General features: G+C 30.0%; 1 long non-coding RNA gene across 3 annotated transcripts; it reads right to left on the reverse strand.

Moving 5' to 3' along the window:
• Nucleotides 1-10,834: 10,834 nt before the first annotated feature.
• Nucleotides 10,835-12,086, reverse strand: LOC119690132. Of its 3 annotated transcripts, none has more exons than XR_005253553.1 (4): nt 12,044-12,086; nt 11,595-11,824; nt 11,364-11,438; nt 10,835-11,295 (listed from the first exon to the last, which is right to left on the reverse strand). It is a non-coding gene; the product is annotated as an uncharacterized LOC119690132 (long non-coding RNA). The 3 variants fall into 3 exon arrangements; XR_005253554.1 differs by having other exon boundaries at nt 11,998-12,051; XR_005253555.1 differs by lacking the exon at nt 12,044-12,086 and adding an exon at nt 11,933-11,954.
• Nucleotides 12,087-12,343: the final 257 nt, after the last annotated feature.

Below are 12,343 nucleotides of genomic sequence, written 5' to 3' on the forward strand. Positions count from 1 at the left end.
TACCAAATTATTATTCCAATCTATCTTGAAATTATTGTCAATATTTTATATTAAAAATTTATTTTCATCTTTACGTAAACTATATAGTGCATTTTTATAGTATTTATGATTGCTTCCATAAAAAATTGTGCTATTTCTAGCACTTTCTATCTATACTTTGAAGTATATATTAATAAAATATAGTAAGTTTTTTTAATTATTTTGTTTATATATCTTTAATTTATTTCTAATTTTAAATAAAGACAATCATAAATGCATTGAATCCAAATTCCAGGTAATTGAAATGCAATTCTTTATTTTATTTCTTTATATTATTTTACTAAATGAGGAAAGGATCAAAATAGTAGCTCATGTTTATTGATTTGGGTTAAAGAAATTTAGATTGAGTGTATAAAAGTAACAGGAAAAATGTAAAGCCTATAGGACGTTCTCTGTAATTTGTTTTATATCAGTCATTATTTTGTTGATGGGCCGCCTCTGATTTGGTTTAAATGTTTTTTATAATGTCCACTGATATGAAAGGACGCGTATCTCGGAAATGTGCGTGGAACAATAAAAGGCACATGATAATATTTATATCTGAAAAGCAAATTTAATTATTTTTCGATTTTTATTTTAAAACGCTCATGTATATAAAGCATGCATAATATTAAGGATGAAAGTTGTTAGCATAATAGATATATGTACTTAAATAAGAATTTAGACATTTTTTGTTGTTGATTTTTTTCTTAAACTTTTTTGAAATAACTGTTATTATCGGTCCCTGGAATAGAATAACAGGGATCAATATAAAAAGTGACTTTATGCATCTTAATTTCTTAATTTTTCAGATATGGGATCTACAAATTTCACACTATCAAGTTTTGTAGAATTTGAACTTTTAAGTTTTCGTAGATTTTAAATAAAATTCTATTTTTTGTGTAATTAAATATAATAAACAATTTTCTGAACTTTTGGCGCTTCTGTTTCGGCCCACGTTTTTTCAAATATCGTTAGAAGGCTTTTCTAACTTTTTTAACATTTATTTAGAAAAAATAGATGAACTGTAAAAGTTTGTTGAGAATGTTTCAGTGTAAATGTAACACAAGAAACCCAGCAGCAAATGCAGTTCGTATGCACTACTTAACAAAGTACACTACTTTATCCACATTTTCAAGTACATTGTGTATACATTGGATAATATTGGATTCACATAAAAGAATTGCTTTTAATTTTAGCTGACAAAAATGTCAAACTGGCAACTAAAAACAAAAAGCAAAATTACCGACTCATATTACGTATCATTAGGTGAAAATTAATTAATTGGTGACCCAGCAGGAGATGCCGAAAGCACCTATTGTAATTTGATTGTCAGATTTAAAAGTGTTCACATTTTTTAACTATTTTCTCAAAATAGGTCTACCTATTTCACGAGCTACTCGTGTTAACTTTGCGTAACACTGTGTATACACAAGTGCGTTCCACCATAATATTTTCAAGTAAATGAGAGCATCTGAGAGATCGTAACATCCCTGTCGAAATTTAAAAATGCTACAAAGACTTTACTCGTACCTTTTATTTCAAATGAAATTTGTGTTAATATGTGAATCAGCTGTTGTGGTTTGAATTTAAATTTTTGTATTATTTATTTGCGCGGTACTGGTGTTCTCACCAGGCTTAACACAAAGCTGTTCAATGAGAATCTGTGTAGAGGGTAATTAGGCACTTTATTTGTGTTACGCTCTCAGTTTGTATTTTACTTGTGTTTTACTTGAATTTTACTACGAGTAGCTCGTGGAACAGATCTATTATTTCATTATTACGATACTTTATTACGAAACAAGTATTGAAGTGTTTTTTAGAGATTAATATCATATTTAATATGAAAGAGTTTAGAAAACGGCAGAAGTTTCATTTATGAAATCATCTTACACGTTCATTAAGAAGTGGAATTAGTCGATCTTAAAAAAAAAACAAACTTTCCGAAATAGTTTTTGTTTCAAAAAATACATCTTAAAGTAGTATACTATAATTATAACTTTTAAAGAAAGAAGCTTGATTAAACATATAAATAAAATTAAATAAATAATATTCAGTTTTAAAATCTAAATATTTTTAATTGATTTTTATTGTAAAAACTTGTTTATATTATATTTATTTTTTCCGGTAAGTGGTAAGTATTGCACAAAATCAGGCTCTGAGTAGACTTTTCAAGGTGGCATGGTACCTTAGGATGAATGTCATCTTAGAGACCTCAAGATGGAATCGATCAAAAATACATAAAGAATATAGCCCTGAAACTATTTACGAAAACTCACAGGAATCCCAACACTGCGTTATCGAGTCTCAGAATGGTTACAGGCTCTTCTGGGAAGTATGCAGATATGAGGTCAATTATTGCTTAGTTTGATAAAGTGATAAACAATAATCCAGTCAAGGCGTAGAGAGGGGTTATAAATAAATTTCGCAGCTATTAGAGACTAAAAGTGCTCAAGCGCACTGACTGAAGTAGTCTGAACTAGTCTTAATAAGGATTCAGACTCGTTATGAGTATTGTTCCAAATAGGTAAAATTTCATCATTATCAGTGTTAGTATTACATTTTTAAATTGACAAAAACCTCAAAATTTGTTATAGATTTACTTTACTTTTTGTTTTGTTTTTAAATAATAACCAAATCTAAATTAAATTTATTTCCTAAAAAACTAGATTCCATATTAAACGAAAAACATTTCATTTCTAAAAACTTTTTAAAAATAATATTATCACATTAAACTTTAAAAATTAACTCTTAATAAATGGACAAAAATATTTAAATTACCACATCCTTCCCCAACATCTTAGCTCCCAGCGCGCACCCTGCGGATTTCGTCCAATCCTAGCATTATAAGCTCTCCTAATACATATCTCTTTATTTCAATGATTGGTACTCTGATCTCTTCATCACTCCTCTCTATAACTGCAGCTCTTGGTACTTGATCACAAAGTATACCGCTAGTAACCCTGCCTGTGCACAATAATCACACCTCCTTCACAAACTCCCAACAAACCTTATTAATGCCCATGCTTTCTGGCTTATATAAACCTAGGCTGCTAGGTATTAAGTATCTTGTACCAATCTCTCTCTCCTCATTACTGAAATGAAGTTATCACAATGCTGTGGAAATGTTCTCCATTCATACCTAAGAGTTGGTTTTAGTGAATTTAAGTCTTACACTGTGGCTCTTTTACTTAACTTGCATATATAGGTAAATACTCTATTAGGACGGTAGTTGCGTGCTGGAGTTATAGCGCACAGGGCCTGGTCATAAATCTTACTAAGGTATAGTAATAATTTTCTTTTAAAAATTTTAAAAATATTATTAATGGCTTTAGCAAACTACGATATGACTTCTATGCTGAAACGGTACGGATCCAAATACAAATTTTTACATACCACTAGCTGGTACACTACAAACAGCTGGTATGTCAAGCAATAGCAAGGTGGCGTTAGAAATTGATATGGAATTCGTCTAACCGCTAAAAAGGGAAACAAATGTATTTGAAATATGCTGTTGCACTCTTTCTCTTTGATTTTTTTTTTTTTTTTTTTTTGTGTGGCAAGGAGGAGTGGAGTGTCAACGCACTGACCACAATCCGGCGCCCCCGGAAAGTGTGTGGCTGACTCGTATGGACTAAACCACTCCCCCTTATTCCTAGAGACCTTGTCTTACGCAGGGTCTACATTAGTAAGACTTCCATCGATATGAGCTCCAGTTAGGCCCCACTACTGCTGCAAGTGATTAACCTTGCTCTTCATCTTGGTGCACTCTTTCTCTATGATAAACTTGTTTACCTATAATTCGACTACTATAGCGTTGGTGACTTCAGTTCTGTACATATTTTTCTGCTGGCATATATGTTACGAGTATACGTGTGCCCTTTAATATATCCGCGTCTATACATTGATTGCATGAAACTCGTGTGTATAAGAATGTGTATATGCAATATGTGGTATTATTCGTTACTCATCTCGTTTACTGTATTACCACACGCAAAATAAAATTATCTTGTCACAGTCCAGCTAATTTTATTGCCTGTCCGCAAAAACCGCAAAACTGCACGTTTTGGTCATTTTGGACGTGACCTTATATAATGTGGGTGACATGCATTTGCTCCTTCGTTATTTTTACTGTAATTTTATTGTAAATACCATTTGCCAACTTATTTTATGTTGTTAGAAATAATATAACAAAAATTTGTATTCACAAAAGTATACATGAGAATGCCTCTCTCATATACATACAATCTAGAATATACATATGTACATACTTATAAATATTTTGTTTTAACTTAAGTATATATAATATGTAATATGTAATATGTTCTTGATATTTTATCTTATTTTCATGTTTTTGAATGTTGCTGATGATATCTTGGCTTGTTCGTAGCAACAATTTGTATGCAATTGCAAAATGTTGTTAGCTGATTAGAATAAGCAAGACAATTTATGGCAAGTGCAGCACGTACCCAAATTATTGTAAATACCTATTTGTGACCTTACAAGTACAGAGCACACACACAGATATGGCAACAATCCGGCGCACATCTGGTATTTATGTACGCCTCAGACCGGAGTACACGGAACTCGCAGATAGATACATGTACTATTACTTCCTACTCGTATTAATTTTGGTTGTTGTAGAGATATTTGTATCCAGTTTACGATTTTGCTACACGGCTATGTATTCGGGATGTGTTGATTTTCTGCTGAGATGTCAGTTGAATTGGAAAGTTCTCGAACACAGATTAATTCATTATATAAGCATGTTTGCGGTTCACAGAACAAAATTACTCAGTCGAAAACATTGATAAATTTTTTAATGTGTGGAAATTTATTGCCGCTTTAATCCGTCGGTGCTATTTCTAACATACTTGGTTTTTTTAAATCTAATTGCAAATGCATTCAGAAACTCAACAAAAAAGTTACATTTAAATTTTAATTTAGTGAACCAAATATTTTTAAGCGAAATTAATGCAATTTACTGTGTGGAATTAGTTGATTTTAAATTTTTTTCACAGGGAATTACTAACATAAATGAATATTTAAGCATTTTTTATTTGACAAACCATTTCGCTTTTTACATTTCATTTGGCATTAAAATGCATCAACTTGTAAATATTATTTGCATTCTTTAAAAGGTTGAGCTAAATCCATTTAGCGATAATACTAAATTAAAAAGGTTACAAAAAATTGCTCTACTTTTATCAAGCCCTTCGCAAATAACGTTGTTATACCCACCTATTATATTTGGAAGATTATTTTAACAAAAATCACCTTACTCGGACCTATTCGAGCACTTCTGATGATTAAAAATTAACTTCATGTGCGATCAAAAGAAGACTAAAAAATTACTCATGCTAATGCCTAAGATATGACTTATTGTAAGAAGACTCGCAAATGATTACAAATACGACTCAAAAAGAAGTCGTAAGTAATTAGAGAACCATGTTATAAAATACTATTCAAGAAGAGTCGGTGTAGGGGATAGGTCTACCGACAAAAGATCCGTTTTGATTAGAAAATGAGCGTATTTATGACTATTTCAATCCATTAGTGGACTCGAATATAAAGAAGTCAAAAAGAGTTGCGGGTAGAGAAACATTTTCTCTCGACAAAAGAATCATTTTGATCAGAAAATAAGCGTATTTATGACTATTTTAATCCATCAGTGGAATCGAATATGAAGAAATCAAAAAGAGTTGCGGGTAGAGAAACATTTTCTCCCGACGAAAGAATCATTTTTGATCAGAAAATAAGCGTATTTATGACTATTTTAGTCCATCAGTGGACTTGAATATGAAGAAGTCAAAAAGAGTTGCGGGTAGAGAAACATTTTCTCTCGACAAAAGAATCATTTTGATCAGAAAATGAGCGTATTTATGACTATTTTAATCCATCAGTGGAATCGAATATAAAGAAGTCAAAAAGAGTTGCGGGTAGAGAAACATTTTCTCTCGACAAAAGAGAAAATCATTTTTGATCAGAAAATGAGCGCATTTCTGACTATTTTAATCCATCAGTGGACTCGAATATGAAGAAGTCAAAAAGAGTTGAGGGTAGAAAAACATTTTTTCTCGACAAAAGAATCATTTTTGATCAGAAAACGAGCGCATTTATGACTATTTTAATCAGGTTGAGGACTCGAATATGAACAATAATTTCATAAAATGCTGGGTAGGTGCACTTTTATTAGCAGATTTTTATCTCAAATCATTTTAAATTTTAACTCAATATATAGGATAGTTTTTGAATATACGTATATATTGGTCCACTTATATTTAGTAATTTTTTGCTATATAATTACATTTAAATAATTGATAATAAATTTGCCATTTGACAAATCAGTTTTTGATAACTAAATATATTGTGACAAAAACTGAAATTTTAGTTTAACTTCCCAGATCGAGTGATTTTCCGTTAATAGTTGATAAGTCAACAATGAGTCAAACTCTGAAAGGAAACATTGATTACACCATTCGTGAGATACAGCCATATTTAAAGTTACTTATACAAAACTATAAAAAACTGTAGACCCAAATATATTTACGCTCTTTAAGAAATCATTTTTCATCAATATTTTTATAAAATAATACGTATAGATTTTAAAAAGTGTTCCATATAAACCAGATTACAACTAATTGCACTGTTCCAGAAGTGGAACACCCTACTCCCTATTTTTAATTGCCACTAGTTGCCTTTAATGATTTAGTGATAAAAAATTCTTATCTACTTTCAGCTATAAGTCGCTTTCGAAATCTCGAGATACAATCATTTTCTTTTGTTAAACATAATATTTATTCAGTATGCAATCTGGCCATTTGGGTAGAGTAGAGCTCATTTAGGTACTATGCGGGTCCTGAGCGCGGGTACGGGTACTGAATCTGAGAATTAAATTATCTAATACGGAACGAATGCTCTGTATCATAAGCTACACTTTGGGGTAATTAATCAAAAAAGTGCGAAGTATATATCTGGGCAAAACAAAACATTTCAATATGCATAACGTATTAGTTTCTTCGAGGTATATCCGTAAAAAAGTCAATGTAATAGTATAGGCACTACCAAATTTAATATTTTGTTTTTGGTGTATGGTAGATATATGTCAGTTTTCATATGAATCCTGTATATTGGGTAAATATTAAAAATGAAACTCCCCATACGAGTTATTTTGTTTCATGCTCTTAGAAGTCACCACCTAAGGCTTAGGCAACCGCAGGTATAAAATACTTAGACCTAGCATATGTACAATATGGACAATTTTATAAATATTTCATAATAAAAAACTAAAACAATATAATAGAAATTTAAAATAATGTGATTATGAGTAAATCACAAATAGTCAATACCGTCTGATCTTTCTATATATTATACAAAATAAGAAAAGTTACCAAAATGAATATTTTGCTATACTTCTAAATAAAAAAATAATTAAAAATAAGTAATTTTAAAAAAATTGGAATAAAATATTAATAAAAAAAATAATTGAAAAAAGTGAAAATTAAAAGAAACAAAAACTGAAAATGTGAAAAAAAACTTATTTTATTAAGTTATTTTATTAAGTTAAGTTATTAATAACTTAATTTATTTAAGTTTTACGTGCTATGAATATTTTCACAAAAATACACTTGAGAATTATAAGTCATCTTCTACAGTGTAAACATATTCACTATAAAAATAATATTGACTTTCTATTTATTTTAGTTTATATTCTATATTTACAAACAATTATACATATTTTTATTTATTCCTTTTTAATGTTGACACAACGTTGCAACTCGAGATCATTATTATATACCTATGTTATATAGATGTTACGAAGTCTGGAATGAAGGGATGTTTCAAAGAATATTTAAAATAGAGTGAAAAATAATAATTCACATACCTGAAATCCACTTAACCTAATAAAACTACTGAATGCCATCCTATATAGTTCTAATAATCATCTTTTAAAGTTTTCCAGATACAAATGGTGTTTGGAGCATGTAATTTTTAACATTCGATTTGTAAAAAAAAACAATTGATTTCCTCAGTTTGGGACAGTATGGACACTTTCAAAATTAAATTAATTTAATTTTTACGAAATCAAGGAAATTTGGAAAATCCATTTATTCTTCAAAACTGCTCACAAGACCATAGTATTGGAGTCTACAATACTGTACTACAGTGATCAATAGTTCGAATTGATATTAACTAGATTTTGTTGACATAACATTTAACCCTTATATCAGATATCAATATATCCGCACAAATCTTTTGATTTCAACTTGATTTACTATTGCAAGCAAAAACAAGTCGAAATAACAGCTGATATTAATAACAGAACTCTGGTATGGATACAGTGTAAGGCAAATAAATTAAGTGATCTGCAACGAAATCTTTTTCTTAAATATAGTGTTAGTCACTTGCTTATTCAGCGGGCCATAACAACTCGTCGCCGGTTTCTCCCTGACAGAGTACTCCAGGTCCATTCTCTTATGTGCGTGATCTCTTCAGAATACTACATTAAGTTTGGTTTAGTGTTTAATCTGTTCACACTACAGAAGACATGGTCTTTTCACATGTGTTTTTTTTTTCTGATTGCTCTATCTTTTAAACTAGAACATAATCTTCAAATTAACCCCATTCAGACAAATGGAGCCGGGTGCTTAGAGCTCGTTTTTGAAACTAATATTTATTATTTTTTAACTTTTTTTTATTAAGCAGACTTGATGGACAAAGCATTCCTACAAAATCCATCAATATTCTGTTTATTCCACAAGAATGTATGAGGTGCATATGATAAAAGTATAAGGTGCATAATGAAAAATTTAGCTTCATTTTTTCCACTTTAACCCAAAATTTGTGGTTCACGTGGATGCAGTAGTTTTCGTGAATTTTTTTCTTTCAATACAAGTACACCTAATTGTGGCTCAATCTGTAATAACCTTCATGTTTCTACACCTTACAAATGCACAATAAGGCTGAACGACTAATATAGCGTTAGTTTTCTCAGTCGAAAATAAATGTACAACCCCATTGCCTATCGAGTCTACAGCAGCAACTATTGATAACAGTTATCTTCATCTAATCTCCAACAATCTGCGTTTATTAATCATTAATATATCTGTCTGTTTAAGGGGCGGATATACTTATTTCTCTTAGTATGTGACCCATCATTTCTATGCGACCCGCATAATCACAAACACATGTGCTTATTGTTGTAATTTTAAAAGAAGCATTCCCTGATAAAACGTCTCAAAGATATTGTAAATAAAATTAACGTGTTAATATTTTTGTGGTATGCAGTGTATAACACATACATTATTTCTATCAGTCCATCTTAAATAAGTTTTTTTTTTTACTTACATTTGAAAATTTCAAAGAGCTTACCGGACCATTTTATTTACATTATCAAAAAATACACTGTTAAAAAATGTACAAATATTTAAATATATGTAATCTGTTTGTTATTTCGCGTCTAACTGCACGCAAAAAAAACGTTTAACAATAATTACACGGGTCACAGCTTAAAACTCACCTATTCCACGCCGTCAAAAACAAAGCATTTAATTCTAATTAGCCTTGCGACTCGTGCTGGTACAGAAGTCAAGTACATATCCCAGTGCAGCCCACGGCCGCCACTTGGCATGCCAAATACACTGCCAATACCGCCACTCGTCAGATTTTGCCACGGCGTTTGAAAGCGCGTGGCGTTTTCCAGTTGGAGTTGGAGTTCGAGTTCGGGAGCGACAGTCTGTGCATTTCGCATAAGTCCTTATTTGTGGATAGGGCGATGGTGTGATGGGCGCAATAACAGTTTCAGGACGCTTGTTGCTGTGTAATTTTATGAGCTAATTATGTTGTTAGACTTGATGAAAAATTCATTTTGTTTCACCTAAAAGAGTATAATAAAACAGAGAACAAACAGAGAAAAAAAAAATATATATATAATCATAACCTCAAAAAACAAGAAAGCGACCACAAAAAATCTAAAAACAGATTGTATATAATTTGCATTAATTATGCATAGAAATTATGCACGAAAAATTTCTAATTGTGCCGGGCGGTAAAATTAAGCAACTCCGCATGGAGTGAAATTTATTTATTCGGGAAGCATAAGTTCTAAATCATTTATTTTGAATGCTTGGAACCTGTCTAGATTTTCAAAGTGCACAGTTACGCACAAACCCAGTAAAAGTTTAAATGTTTTATATTTTCCTTTGAGTTTTTATGCCAATTTTATGTGATCATAATTTAAATTTTATACTGGAAGCGCAAAATCAGATTTGATTAGACACCAATAAATACGAGTACGAGTACGGAAAAAATAAATATATATATAAATCATTTCTGCATCATTTCTAAACTTTTATAAAAGTCACGTTTTACTGTTATGTCCATAGGTACAATATATCTACAACTCTAATTTTGGTGTAGAAACATATTTTTTTTGGCGTAAAATTAAAGGCAATAAACTCTTTAAATGCCATTAAAGTGCTAAGAAAAAAAATTTTATGGACTACGTTTATCTTGTTCTTACTTAAGTAAGGCTTTTCTAACCGAAACCAGGTTATTTGCCTTCTACGGAGCTGGTTTTCTTTGAGCAGTCTATTGTTTCGACGGTTCATTTGTTTGCAGTGTGTACCAATGGATCCACAATTGGTCTATTACCATAGAATTCCTAGAAACCTTTTTAAACATAATTGAGCTAATGTGTCATCCATCTTGTCGTTTGTTTTTCACACCCAAGCATTTGTGACTTCAATATGCTTTCAATTTAGGTTCTCTGACTTCAAAACTTAGATTATTTTCTTTTTTAAATAAAATCCGCTAGTATTATATCACGTAATCTTTATTGACTATAGAAATAAATTGCTTATAATTTTAACATTTAACATGTTGAATTGTATTAATAAGATACACTTTAAATAAAATTTTCATTGTAAATAAATATTTTACATTCTTTGAACACGTTTGTTCTTAAGTACTCTCGATGGATAGAATAAAGATGGATGAGCATTAGTATAAGTCTTTTTCTTTTTCCTCTTTTTCTTCTTTTTTATCTCGTTACGAACACAATTAGTCGGTTCCAGTACAATACGCTGTGCAGGCGTGATCTCTTCAGTGCAGATTTGCAACATATCGACCGGCCTCTGCTGTATGAATCCTTTAGTTTTATCACATAAAGAAAAGTTTTTAGGGTCATGGCAAGGTAATCCACTCATGAACTCCATAACGGTCTGGTGATATAACTGTTCAGCTGGACTTTGTACGTTCTCCATTTTTGAACCGGCACTAAAAAATATTGTAATTATTTTTTATACATATATCTAAATTGTTATTTTTGCATCAGTTGGTATTACCTGGTTTCTGTATTTTTCCCGCTAATTTCAATTTAAAACAAAGGTCACTTTCCTTGTTTATGAAATCCAACCAATCTACAATTTTATGTTTTTTACAAACTGTTTTTTATAATTTTACAGTATTATTTAAAACGAAAATTTGTAAAATATATTATAAATGTCAATTTTAACTTAATAATAGAAAATAGATAGATTCTCTTATTTAACACTTGAAAAATATATCGTACTAACCATAAATGTGAAATTCACAATGCTCTTTATTCCGTGTTTGAAATCAAGATAAAAAATAAACCTCTGAATTTCTGTTAATTTTAATCTGGGAACTTTCCTCTAATCAAATATAAAAAAGCAGGTTTTTGAGCCAATAATGTCTTCTAATGAAGCCTTCTATTGAATTAGAACTGTTTCGATTAGAAACCCAGACAAATCGTTGAAAATTCCAACACTTTAGATAACAGACTCTGAAATAAAAATAAAAAATAAAAATAAAAAATAAAAATAAAAAATAAAAATAAAAAAATAACAAAAAATAAAATAAATAATATAATAAAAAAAAATATAAGAAGCACCAAAAAATTTAGAAAAAGTAAAAAAAAAACCAAAGTGAAATTAATAATTTTATAAAATTATTAACTTTTATTTAATTAAAAAGCAATTAGTGGGCTTAATTTTGAAAGTACCACTTTTGAAATAGAGGTGTAAATGTTTGAAAAATATATACTAATTTTTATAAAATTTAAAAAAGAATATTTTTAATTCATTAAAATTTTTTTAAAAGAAATTTTGCATAGTCTACTATATATTTTAAAAGTTTGGAGTTCTTGACTTTTTCTTAACACTTTTATTAAGAATAGGCCTATGCTTTTGTAAGAACGTCTTACAACATAAAAATAGCAGTAGTTTTGATGGCAAGTCTGGAATTAATTAAGATAGTTTAATTAAGATATAATTAAGATATTGACGGTAGTATGAAAGATGAA

The sequence above is a fragment of the Teleopsis dalmanni genome, chromosome X (assembly GCF_002237135.1).
Source record: "Teleopsis dalmanni isolate 2A chromosome X, ASM223713v2, whole genome shotgun sequence".
NCBI classification, from domain to species: Eukaryota; Metazoa; Arthropoda; class Insecta; order Diptera; family Diopsidae; genus Teleopsis; species Teleopsis dalmanni.